This window comes from Mus musculus, chromosome 2, assembly GCF_000001635.26.
Source record: "Mus musculus strain C57BL/6J chromosome 2, GRCm38.p6 C57BL/6J".
NCBI classification, from domain to species: Eukaryota; Metazoa; Chordata; class Mammalia; order Rodentia; family Muridae; genus Mus; species Mus musculus.
In genome coordinates this window covers 84,412,774-84,425,405 of record NC_000068.7, presented here as the reverse complement: position 1 = coordinate 84,425,405, position 12,632 = coordinate 84,412,774, and the positions used below count along the sequence as shown (strand labels likewise).

At 35.2% G+C, this 12,632-nt stretch overlaps 1 protein-coding gene across 2 annotated transcripts in view; it reads left to right on the top strand.

Moving 5' to 3' along the window:
- Window positions 1-12,632, top strand: part of Calcrl (calcitonin receptor-like) — a 94,780-nt gene continuing 82,148 nt past the window's right edge. The window contains exon 1 of one of the 2 annotated variants that reach the window (XM_006499918.4): window positions 1-336. The gene's annotated coding sequence lies outside the window, so the exon portion shown is untranslated. The remainder of the gene's footprint in view (window positions 337-12,632) is intronic. The other variant, NM_018782.2, reaches the window with a different exon arrangement.

Genomic DNA, 12,632 nt, shown 5'->3' with positions numbered 1-12,632 from the left:
CCTTTCCTGGGGTAAGCTATTTGAGAAAGAAAGTAACCTAACACTAAGTGCAGGCGGGGCGGGGTGATGTAACAGGAAGCTGTGATGTTTCCCTTCTGCTGCTGATCGCTTACAATCTGACAACACTCCCCATCTACTCAGAACAAGCCCTCTCTTCGCAGCGTGCACTTCTGCCTTAGGACCGGCGGGCTCTGTTGCCTGGACCTCACGCTGCCTGCAGGACCACATTGCAAAGCTTTCCACACCTCGCCTCCGGGAAACTCTTGTGCAGTATCTCAGAAAATCAAACTCCCTCCTGAGACTATTCCCACAGAATTTCCTTAGGAGCTGTGCCAGGTAAGTGTATTATTCAAAATAAACGTATGTATTCTCAGCACTATTCTTAAGTATTATGACAATGTTTCTAACAAGAATTTAGTAAGTGGCATTGAAATAATGTTGAAACCGCTTCATTTAGTCTACAAAGGGATACTAGAGAGTCTTACTCCAGAATGCATACAAAATGTACTACTAGTGCATAAGAGTATTTACAGTGATACTTTAGAAAATAAATTTACCAATTATTAACGATGTGAGCGGGCTATAAGGCAAGTTTCTGAACAAATACCTTAATCAGGAAACAATGCCTTTTTAAAGTTAGTTGTACTACCAGCTCAAGTCCTGACAGCTGGAAAACATTTGCACCCCAGGAAGGGTCTTTAAATTTTCCACATAATCAGTATTCTAAGGAAGGGATGGCAGAAGACTATGGGGTTCCAGAGTCTTCCTGTGTGGCTGAACACAAAGTTGGATTAAGAAGAAAAGCCACCGGCTTGGACTTCTGTTTGCTTTCCGCTTCTTTTGACATTTACACCTCTAACTAGGGAACCAATGGAATTTTCATTGTTCTTTGTTGCTAGATTTGTGTAAATACCCCATTTTTGGTTTTCCTTTGTTTTTGTTGTTGTTTGTATTGGGTTTTTTTCTTTTGGGGGGGGTGTTCATGAATTGTCTCCACTGTATTAAGATCATGGGTGTCTTACAAATAAGGTAAGGGGAAAACAAAAACAAGACAAAACAAACAAACAAACAAACAAAAAACCCAACCAACAACCAACCAACCATAAACCCCACAACTGCCCAGGGTTAAGAAAATGTAGTGATTTCTACATTACTTCATGGTTTTTAAACTCTTAAGCTTAGAGTTGTGTTACTTCAATTATACTGGAAACTTGTGGGGGAAGAGTGTGAAAGGAGTCTCCATAAATACATAAACAGAGGCACGATAAGCAAGTGGATTAGCTCATTAAGCAGAGGAATTAAATTAGATTTTCAGCTATGATGCTGAGATGAAGCAGCTGCAGGTCTCTCTTGCCACAGTACAGACTGTCCTGAGAATCTAAGGAGCTAGTGCCTACTTAACAAGTGGCTGTCAGAGCGGCATCACAGGTTATTGCTAAGGAATGGGAGATATCAGTTTTGGATTAAAATTGTGCTTATTAGCATAATTTATTAAATTCTACGTTTTCTTACTTAAGTGAAATATAAGCTGCAAGATGCCTTTCAATGCTAGCATTCTGAGCTCAATTTCTAGTAGTCTGGCAAATAAACAAAATATTACAAACTCATCCTGAGTAACTCCTCAGTGATTTTTGGCTCAGTTTCCACATGTTTTTCAATGTAATTGAAACATTAATTTGTACACTTGTAATTTTTAAAAGCTTTGCGGCTGATTTATGTTTTTATTTTATTTTTATTTATACTACCGAGTTCCCTGATGTATAAAAACAGACAAGGTGAGTTTAAGATAGGACTTGTTACAAATAGTCATTAAATAACTGGAGAAAGAAGCGAAATCAGCACATTAAATAACCCAGTGTCATTCATAGGAACAGAAGTTGAAAAGCATTATTCTAAGCCAGATGATTTTCTGAAATTAAGTATTATATTAATAAACTATTGTAAATTAGTACCTCCACAAACTCTTCTGATTTTTATTGAATTAATGTTTCAAAGCATATAACCATCTTGTATGATTTATTTTAATATTCTCACCTATATTTGTAGCATCATTTAAAACAATCCTAATTACCAAAAGTTATAGCAGAAAAATGCCAGGCAATGAATATTGATGGTCATTAGGCAAAGAAATTATCTGAGTTAATAACAAGAACATTAAAATAGGAATTTGTATCCTTCTAGAGTACGTGTGGCTTTTAAAATGAGTAAACAATGTCTGAGAATCAAACCATGTTTTTATCTGCAACATCAGTTTAACTAACTAGCAATATTTCCTTGTAGCTTCAAAAAAAATCAATGGGTATAGTCTTAGGCAAGTTCTAAATACATCAATTAAAAACACAGACTTCACAATAGTCATGACCCACGTGATCCGAAATACGTCTTACCTAAAATGTTCTATTTGTAACTCGATATATTTAGATGGCTATTTGGAGCCAGTACAATAATAACATGTTATCAGTTTTATCTCTGCTTACATTTTGATAGTAACTATTTATTCAGAATTGTTTTGAAATTTTGTAGATAAATTAAGACAATCCCCTTTAGAGTATCAGAAACAAATTCACTAAACCAAAAATGCATTTCATGGTTTATGTACAACTTTGAATGAATCAAGTTAATTCTGCTTTCAGAGGTACAGTGCTGCCACCTTTTCAGAATTCAAATATAGTCCAAGAACCTAAGTTCTTGTCTTTGTTTGGGATCTAGAAAAACTTTTAAAGCATTAACGTAAATGACGTCTTACAATAGTGTTAATGGAAGACAGGAGGTCAAGACCGCAGTACAGCTTCACTCTGACTTATTCTGAATTTTAGAACTCACCACTGATGATAAGTAACTGGTACCCAACTGATGCGAGAACAAGTATTTCTCCAGGTGCAGTTTTGGAGTCCAGTCTTTGGATGAACACTAAACACACCTTTTTTTTTCTTGAATGTAATTTTTTTTAACCAAAGAAATGTACTACAGTATTAAATTATTTAAAACTCTCATTTAATATGTAAAGTGTTCTGATGCAATTGTGTAGAGATAAAACTTTGTGAAATTACAAATAAGATCTGCATCCTAGCTAGGTTTTCCAGTCATTTCCTATGAAACATTTCCATTTGTTGTCATGGAAATTCTCTTCCTGCCTAAAATCTTTCTTTAATGGCAGCTGCACAAACTCCAAGTACCCGTAGTTTGCCCATTTTAATTTTTAGGTAACTGGAGAAAGAAGTAGAAACAATACGTTAAATAACTCAACGCTTTTGTTAGTTTTAAATTTGTGTGTAATTTTGAATATATCACATCATAGTTGGATGTTAACTGGAACAATAGGTGGAATACAATTTATCGTAAAATTTGGAGAATAAGTATGAAGTTATGTTTCAGGAACAATGAAAAACATGTGAATATAAGTCATAATAATATCATAATACTTATTTGACAAGAGGGCATACATATTGTATTCCATTGCAATTCTTAGGAAAGCAGAAATTTCTCAGTAAATCCAGGTGATGATTTTTCATGAGTAATTAGTATTATGATATTTGCCAGTTAAATTGGTTCAAGCCAAATAATGTCAATACTTTTTAAATTAATTCAGTTTTTAAATGAATAAGTTATCTTGGGGAAAGAAAAAATTAATTTTTAAAGTTAACTGAGTTAGGATTTCTGGGTTTGCTAGAATCATTATCTTGTGATGTTATACACACACACGCACACACACACACACACACACACACACACACACACACACACACACACATTCATGTTTAGAGTTCATCCACAGACTGGACTCCAAAACTGCACCCAGAGAAATGTTTGTTTTCTCATCAGCTGGGTACCAGTTACTCATCTTCAATTTAAATTCTAAAATTCAGAATAAGTCAGGAATTAAATTTGTTTTTTCAAGACTGGGTTTCTCAGTGTAGTCCTGGCTGTTCTGGAACTCATTCTGTAAACCAGGCTTCCCTCAAACTCACAGAGATTCACCTGCCTCAGCCTCCTGTGTCCTGGGATTAAAGGCTTAAACCGCCACTACCCAGTGACAAAGTATATTTGTACAAAACACCTTTCTTTCTGCCTTTCTTTCTTTCTTTCTTTCTTTCTTTCTTTCTTTCTTTCTTTCTTTCTTTCTTTCTTTCTTTCTTTCTTTCTCTCTCTCTCTCTTTCTCTCTCTCTCAGTCTGTCTTTCTTTTTCTTTTTACAGGTGGCTTCTTTATGTAACCTTGTATTATGTAACATGAACACATTAACATACTGTTTGCAAATATGGTTTTTAAAAGTAAAAGAGTTTAATCAAATCGATACATGGTTTTAATAAAATAATGTGACATTTTTAACCTTCTAGCCAACAAAAAGGACAAAACATTAATCTCAGCCCAAATGACACAAGCCCAAGTTAGAAAATAATAAATTAATTAAATATTTAATAATCCTATGATATTGAAACCATAACTATTTTATTACAGTCTTTGGATGAAACCTGTTTTTCAGAGAAATCCTGTTCCTTTTAACACTACACCATTTGGCCTAGTCGGCCATCACTGGAAAGAGAGGCCCATTGGACACGCAAACTTTATATGCCTCAGTACAGGGGAACGCCAGGGCCAAAAAATGGGAGTGGGTGGGTAGGGAAGTTGGGGGGAGGGTATGGGGGACTTTTGGGATAGCATTGGAAATGTAATTGAGGAAAATGCGTAATAAAAAATATTTTAAAAAATACCTAAAAGAAATTACCTTTGTAGAGCATACATTGTAAAAAAGCTTATCATTATTACTCTATTTAGGCTTAGCTTAACCTGAGTCCAGTTGTATTTTCCTTAAAAACTCTAGTAAATCTTCAAAGCGTCATTTGGAGTGCTAAATAAACAACAGGTTGGTTTGCAAGAATGTACTTATGACATCTCAGTTCTGTGGAAGATCTTTCCTGTGCTTTTGAACAGATAAAGATGACTTGGACAATGAAAACTAGTAAAAATTTGTCTTGTATCCAAACACTAACCCGAGACCAATACTTTTGCAGTTATTTTGTGTGTGTGTGTGTGTGTGTGTGTGTAGATAAACTCAATTTAACCGACTTTCTAAGTATAATTTGAATAGAAAATTGGGACATTGGTAAAAGTATCAGGGAGAAGTATTAACATTCTATTAGGAAATGATAATTTAAATTATGGAGAAATAATTTAATCATTACAAAACCGTTATCAATAGTTCTTCAGCTATTTTTATTATAAGAGGCCAAATATAGACTTGCTTAGCTTAATAAGAATAAAAGGTTTAGTATTTTATAAAACAGGCTGCTTATGTGTGTTCCTTCAAGAACTTAATTTCAATGAAATTTGTATTTTAAAAACCTTTGTAAAAACACCCCAGGGCTGGTGAGATGGCTCAGCGGGTAAGAGTGCTGACTGCTCTTCCAAAGGTCCTGAGTTCAAATCCCAGCAACCACATGGTGGCTCACAACCATCTGTAACGAGATCTGATGCCCTCTTCTGGAGTGTCTGAAGACAGCTACAGTGTACTTACATATAATAAATAAATAAATATTTTAAAAAAAACACCCCAATATGCTTTATTGAATAAGGAAAACAACCTAATTCAATTGCTTTAGATATTCATATATGTTGTGTACACACATGTAGCCTACAACGTTCACATGTGAATTTCAAGTTCACCACTTGCTAGTTCTCTTCCATCATCTATACATTTTAAGTAATAACCACACTGCTCTATAATGTTTAGTGTAAAGCATGTGAGAAAATACATGGAATATGCTTAGTGGAATATTTGGGTGTAGTAGATGCTTGAGAAATTTCACAAATCATCAGGTCTTTTTGAAGTTCAACTGAAGCCATAATATGAATCTGTACACAGGCTTATTCTTAAAACCAACACTCAGACAATGAGAATATAGCTTACTCGTACTATGGGGCATGCGCAAGTGTAGTTTACAACTGGAGTATTCAAAGAGATTATCATCCTGCCCTCATATAGCCTGCAGTGTAGCAAAGTCTTAGTCACTATTTCTACATTAACTTAGAATATAGTAAAGCATGATGTATGTGTAATTCTAGCACTTAAGAAGCTGGGACAGGAGGTTTACCTAGGTAAAAGGCCATCATGGGAGAATTGCCCCAGGTTAGAGGCCAGCTTGGCCTAACTAATAGGCTCTAGAATAGCATGGGTTGAGGGTGAGATGCTGTCTAAAATAAATAAATAAATAAATAAATAAATAAATAAATAAATAAATTCATAATAGCTGTCAAGAGTATCAAGAAGATTTGAGCAAATATTAAAACATCCATAGAAGCTTAACATAAAAAAAAAAAGATATTGTGGATGACCCAGTAAACTCAATTTATGTAATTAAAAGTCTTTTTGGTTATTTGGGTTTTTAGACTATCTTGTAATAGATATTTCTAATTACTTTTTAATGGTAAACACATGTTTTCTTAAGTATTAAAATCCCTCAAGAATTGCTGTACAACAAGATGGAAAACACATTCTGGTTTTGAAAGATTTGAAGATAATTTGTTGTAAGAGCTTGATTTCGAGTATTTGTGAATTCTGACCCTCTGGAGAACATAGTGAAAACTGAAGAGACAATATACATGCAGTGAATGCCACTCACAGAGACACATTTTTAAAAAAATGCAGTTGTAAGGCGTTCCTAGAGCCTCCTGTTTGATGGAGCGTGGTTCCCGAGTCTCATCTGCAGAGGGTTTTTTTCCATTTGCTTTGCTATCCAAATTAAAATCTTCTGTCATGGCGGCACACTTTGAGGCAGACTTCACCCTTTGTATTCTTCTCATCATGGTTTAGTCGCACAGGGAACACTTCTATTATAACACATTTGATTACATAGTTATCTCTTTTAAGATACTAGGATTAGCCTGCATGACATTGACAGTGGAATTAAATAAAAACAATCTTTTCTGCTAAAGTGTGATAGGTCAAAGGTGTTCAGAATACCTTAACACAGGCACAGGCAATGAGAGCGCTGTGGAATCCATTCGATTCCTTATTTCAGAATGGTTACTTTCTCATGTTTCATGTACAGCCCAGAGCTATCCAGATTAGTATTGGATACAGAAGATATCTGTCTCGTTGAACTCTGATACTTTAGACAACACCCCACTTAAACAACTGGCCGCTGGTCTTGTGACAAAATGAGAAGCACTACTGACAGCAGAATAAACTGAGTTCACTCCTCTTCTGGAGACATTTGGCTGTTGCCCAGAACAGAGGCCCTGTGCCAGGCGTCTTTAAAACCAACATAGGGCTTTCCACATGCTAAGGCCTTCTTAAGTTGAGAACCACATTGACAACTCTTTGTTAATTTTGATATATTTTATTTGTATTGAATTTTGTTCTTTAAATAGTAATATGTACTATGGTTAAACAGCATAGAACTATATTATAATCATTTTAAGACTTAAAAAATGGAGTATAGCATAGTAAAATCATATGGAAAGTGTATAACTGAGGAAAATAATATGAGAAATTTAATTAACTAAAAATGAGACAAATGTTAAGATACGTTGAAGGTTCCAACACTTGAAATCTTATGATTTGAACAGATCTTATTTGAAAGCCTTCCTCTCCAAATTACTGGTATCAGCTTTCAAAGTTCTATTCTTAAGAAAATTATTTTTAACTACATCTATTTTTAAAAAAAATAAAATCAGTACGTCCATATTTAATAACTCATGTTCCATTCAGCCTAGTTTTAGGACTATATGCACTAGTTCAGATTGCACATAATATAATTAACAGGTTTTATACTGGAGCTTGGCATTTAAAAAAAGAATCCCCATTAAATGTATGGTTTTCAAACTGATGTGAAAAGTCGAGTGCGTTCATCAAGTTCTGAACGTCAATATTCTGAAGATCATGTTTTGCAACCCTTTCATAGTTCATGTAATAAAAATTTAAGGGAGAGATGTGATCGAGCTTTCTGTATGTTTCCTTTAATGAACGTAAATGTTCTCCTCCCAGATATCAACATGCCACAGTCTCTCACCTCCCTGTAGTATGACTGATGGTAGCCATTTTGTGTGAGCTCTGCTCAAGTCACTACTTTAAACCAACTGAATCCTTACCCCACCACTGTCCTCTTGTGCGCATCAGCTATGTAGTATGGACTGGACTTTTCCTATAATATTAAGCACCTTGCAACAAACAATCTATTGTAATTTGCATAATTGCTATACTTTTTTCCCCAATCTTGTGTATTCCTTTAACACATTCCTTCCTCATGTTTATTTCACTAGTGTTCTAAAAACTCTTCTAGAAATGCCTGTATGTCACAGCTCCTTAAAGTTGCTCCATGATTCTGTGCTGCTGTCTACATACAGAACACTGTACATTGACTTCATGGTTTTAGATACTGGAGCTTCAGTTCTGAATGTGTTAGAATCTCTGCACATATCCATAGAGAAAATGTTCGGAAACCAATGACTACCTTTATTATTCTTAGGTTAATCTAATATTTACCCCTACACTGTCTTTGCGAGGGAAGATAAACCGGTAAAGATGCTTTCTGGGATGAGTCTGGCGTTCAGGTTTCACTTGATTTCCAAGGAATGAACCTTCCAACTAGTTAAATGAGAATGGAGCCCAGTATTTTGACACAAAGTGTTGAAGTCTTTCCACAAGAGGCCAAACAATGGCTGAACTGGCAGAATTATTGTTGAATCTGGCAAACTTGCCAACTGTTGGCTCCCGACAAAGCCTTACTCCATTACTTACTGCCTTTCTGGACAATGGAGCTAGGTCATGTACAAAGGCAAAGAGCCTTAGCACTGGACATGAAAGAAAGCACATCAAGCATTTGAAAAATCACATGTGGGAGAATGCAAATTTAGTTTAACAGTGAAAGACGTCTAATAGGCATTGAGTTATATGCCTGTTATTTGTGATCTGTTAAGCTTTTAAACACTGATCAACAAAAGCTCTTAAAGAATGCTAATTCTCAACGTCCTTCATATGTGCACAGTATTGTAGGTTTATTAAAGTTAAAGTCAAAGTATTTTTTTATAAACTCAGAATATACATTTATATGTACAGAAACAGACTCTGACACACACACACACACACACACACACACACACACACACAAATAGAGAGGGACTAAATAAAATATTTGTCACAATGCTCCATGTTTGACTTTCACCAAATGTATTTTTGAGTTGATGTAATTCACAAGTTATAAAAATACAACCAATCTTTTGTAATTTAGGTTTCTCATTTGCTTGAGAGTCATAGAGCTAGCCATTCATTCATGAAGTAATAGCTCAGCGGCATTTACTCTGAGCCCAGATATTTATATAATTCATAAATACAAAATTTATGGAGGAAAAAGAGTGATGTCCATTATATTAGAACATAGACAATGTATATTCAGAGCCTAATGAATGAAAACATACACCATAGCTCATATCTTACCCTTATTATCTAGTAGCAATAGTGGTTAGAGTTTTAAACCATAAACAATGAACTGCACTGGATTCATTATGCTCTGCACTGACTAAGCACTGCTAAAAATCAAAATCAAAATGACTTCTTGTTGCCGTTCTTTTCTATCATTTAATTCTTTAACTTCCCAACTGCACTTCACATGGCCATTGTCAAGTACTGTATTTACGATTAAATTATCATCAAGTGTAGAGAAAACCATGCTCTTTTAAAATGTAATCTTCACTAATGTGTTTCTAAGAATGTAAAGATCTCTGCTTGCTTTATTTTGTAGTTTTTATGAATATAAGACAATGCAGTTCCATGCAACATATTTTCTTCATTCTAGGTAGCACATACCAGGAAATAATAAAATAACCTGGCATCGATAATACTTGAAAAAGACAAAATAGCAATAATTTCTAACAAGTGGATTATATTAAACTGTGCAAAGAGTACTTAAAAATAAATTAACTACAAGAAAAGAAATACTTTAATGAAATTTTAGTGCAAAAATGATTAATTTCTCGATTTGGAGAGCCACTTCACTTTCTCAAGCCAGAACCAATCTTTACAGTAACAAATGAGTTTCTCATGTACTCATGTTTAGAACGCTGTGCTGAAATAATTCTTCTTTCATCTAGATTTGGCAGAGGCAACAAATTCTTATGAAAGTCTCTAACAGAATATTACTTATAAATTGAATATGGTCTATTAAAATATTTAATACTGAATTACACCTGTGAAATTTGCTGTATATTTTATTTTTTTATTTTATTAGATATTTTCTTTATATACATTTCAAATTTCAAATGCTATCCCGAAAATTCCCTATACCCTCCCCCTGCCCTGCTCCCCTACCCACCCACTCCCACTTCTTGGCCCTGGCGTTCCCCTGTACTGGGGCATATAAAGTTTGTAATACCAAGGGGCCTCTCTTCCCAGTGATGGCCGACTAGACCATCTTCTGCTACATATGCAGCTAGAGACACGAGCTCTGGGGGTACTGGTTAGTTCATATTGTTGTCCACCTATAGGGTTGCAGACCCCTTCAGCTCCTTGGGTGCTTTCTCTTTGCTGTATATTTTAATAGTTCAATAATTACTTTAATTTGCAATTCATTGCAGAGAGAAATTCTGGCACAGCATAAGGTGGGTGGTAAATCACGTGGCACAGCACATTTTGACTCATCTTTATGCTGGACTCCCTTGGCTCTCTGAAGCATCTCCACGGCAGGAGGTTGGTAGCAGCACCAGTGACTAAATAACAGCCTACAAAGAGAAGATAGTATCTGAATCAATTTTGTAATTCACGATGTTACCCGAAAACAAGTGTTATTTTCAATTTTTGATAAGAATCATTTCAACAAACTCCTGTTGGGATCTAGTCTCTTCAGATAGTTATGGAAAAGCTTTAACATATAGCATAGTTTGGTCAAATATTTTAAAACCCATAAGCATTTAATAGAACCTAAAGTGTTTCACTTTTGGGGAAATCTAGAACACTTGCAACAAAGTGAAAGACAAGCTCGGAGACTTGTGTAGAAGTTGATAAATTAAAGAGGGACGTGTAACAGTCACTTTTATTTTCTCAGAAGAAGGGATGAAGGAAGGATGAGAGCTGTACCCGAGTTGTGAGACCACATGGCTTGTGCTGAGCTCTGAGTGTTTCTTTCTTTGCTTTAGGTCCAGGCCAGCCTCCATACTATCTAATCTAAACTGACCAGTTTAAACTGGCTTCTCTTGGCTTCCCACTGAGTTGCTTTTTTTTTTTTTTTTTTGCCTCAAATTAACTCTAGCAATTTGTTCAAATCTTCTGGTTCCTTTTCATTCTCTGACGCATTCTGTCTACACCTGTGACCAGTCTCTCTGTAAGACTGTCCTGGTAAAAATCCCCCCAGCCCCCTTCATGCTGCTTTATTAAGTTGCCTCTCTTTATTTTGATGTTCTCTTAAGTACTTCAACTTTCTATGCTGAGTGTTGGGCGTATCCTATCTCTGATTCATTCTGTTCAAACTTTCTCTGACTCATTACTTTATCTACCCCTCAATTAGATGTTGCTTTCAAACATGGCTGCTTTCTTCTACAATAACCGCATCTTCATTGTTTGGGATTAAAGGTACGTACTGAGGACATGTCTGTATTCCAGCCAGTGGGATTAAAGGTGTGTCATTCTAGTTGAAACACACTGACATAGAAGGGCTTTAGATTTGATCCCTGGCCAGAGCAGTCTTGTTGCTAGATTAAAATTCTACTACAGGAGCACTAATTGGAATATTTCACTTAACAGTAATTATAACAGACTAAGTGAAGTCTGATATAAAATCAAGTCAAGAATAAAAATTGAAAGTAAGAGGAAATATAAAAGTCAGAAAAAAACATTAAATGAGCACAGCAGGTTGAATTTATATATATTTAAATGTATATGTATAGTTTGTGTGTTTTGTGTGTGTGTGTGTAAAACAATATTAACCAAAAATAAGAGGTCATGAATTTGAGAATAAGTGGAGGATAATGTGAAAGGAGATGGAGGGAGAAAAGTGAGGGGGAATGATGTAAATACAATATTCATATGAAATTCTAAAAAACTAAATGAATCAATTTAAAAAAAGGAGGATTCAATTAAATGAGCAAAATTATGGGATAAAATATGAGGCTAGATAAGCTGGCTCAATAAGACATACTTTACTTGCCAGAATGATTATGAAATAAAAGTCCAATCTCAAAGCACTCATTTAAGACAGGGAGATGTGAGATAGATATATGGCTATGGATGACGGATGCTACCAAGAGTACTTTTTAAAGTTAATAATCAAGCGTTATTTCTTGGTCTAAAATTGTGTTGGAAAAAAACCTTGTTGTCTTATGTTTTTGTGTACTTGGGGTTAAGTCTAAGTGTTACTGCACTAGGTAAGTGCCAAGAAGTGTCTATTAGGTTGTGAGAAGCAAATAGATTTACTGTCTTTTTGTTCAAGGGATTGAACTCAACAAGTCAAGATAACAGCTATACTTCTAAATGGTGGTGTCATCGAGTCTAAACTGTTGACACTGTCCAGTCCCTAAGGATAGTTTCTGAAGAGGCATCTCAGAAACTGGAATATCTTAGTCATCACACTGGAAGGATCAGGGCTATTTGGTACAATTCAAGTCCTTTTCACTAAGCATATCAGACAATATGAGGTAGTTCAA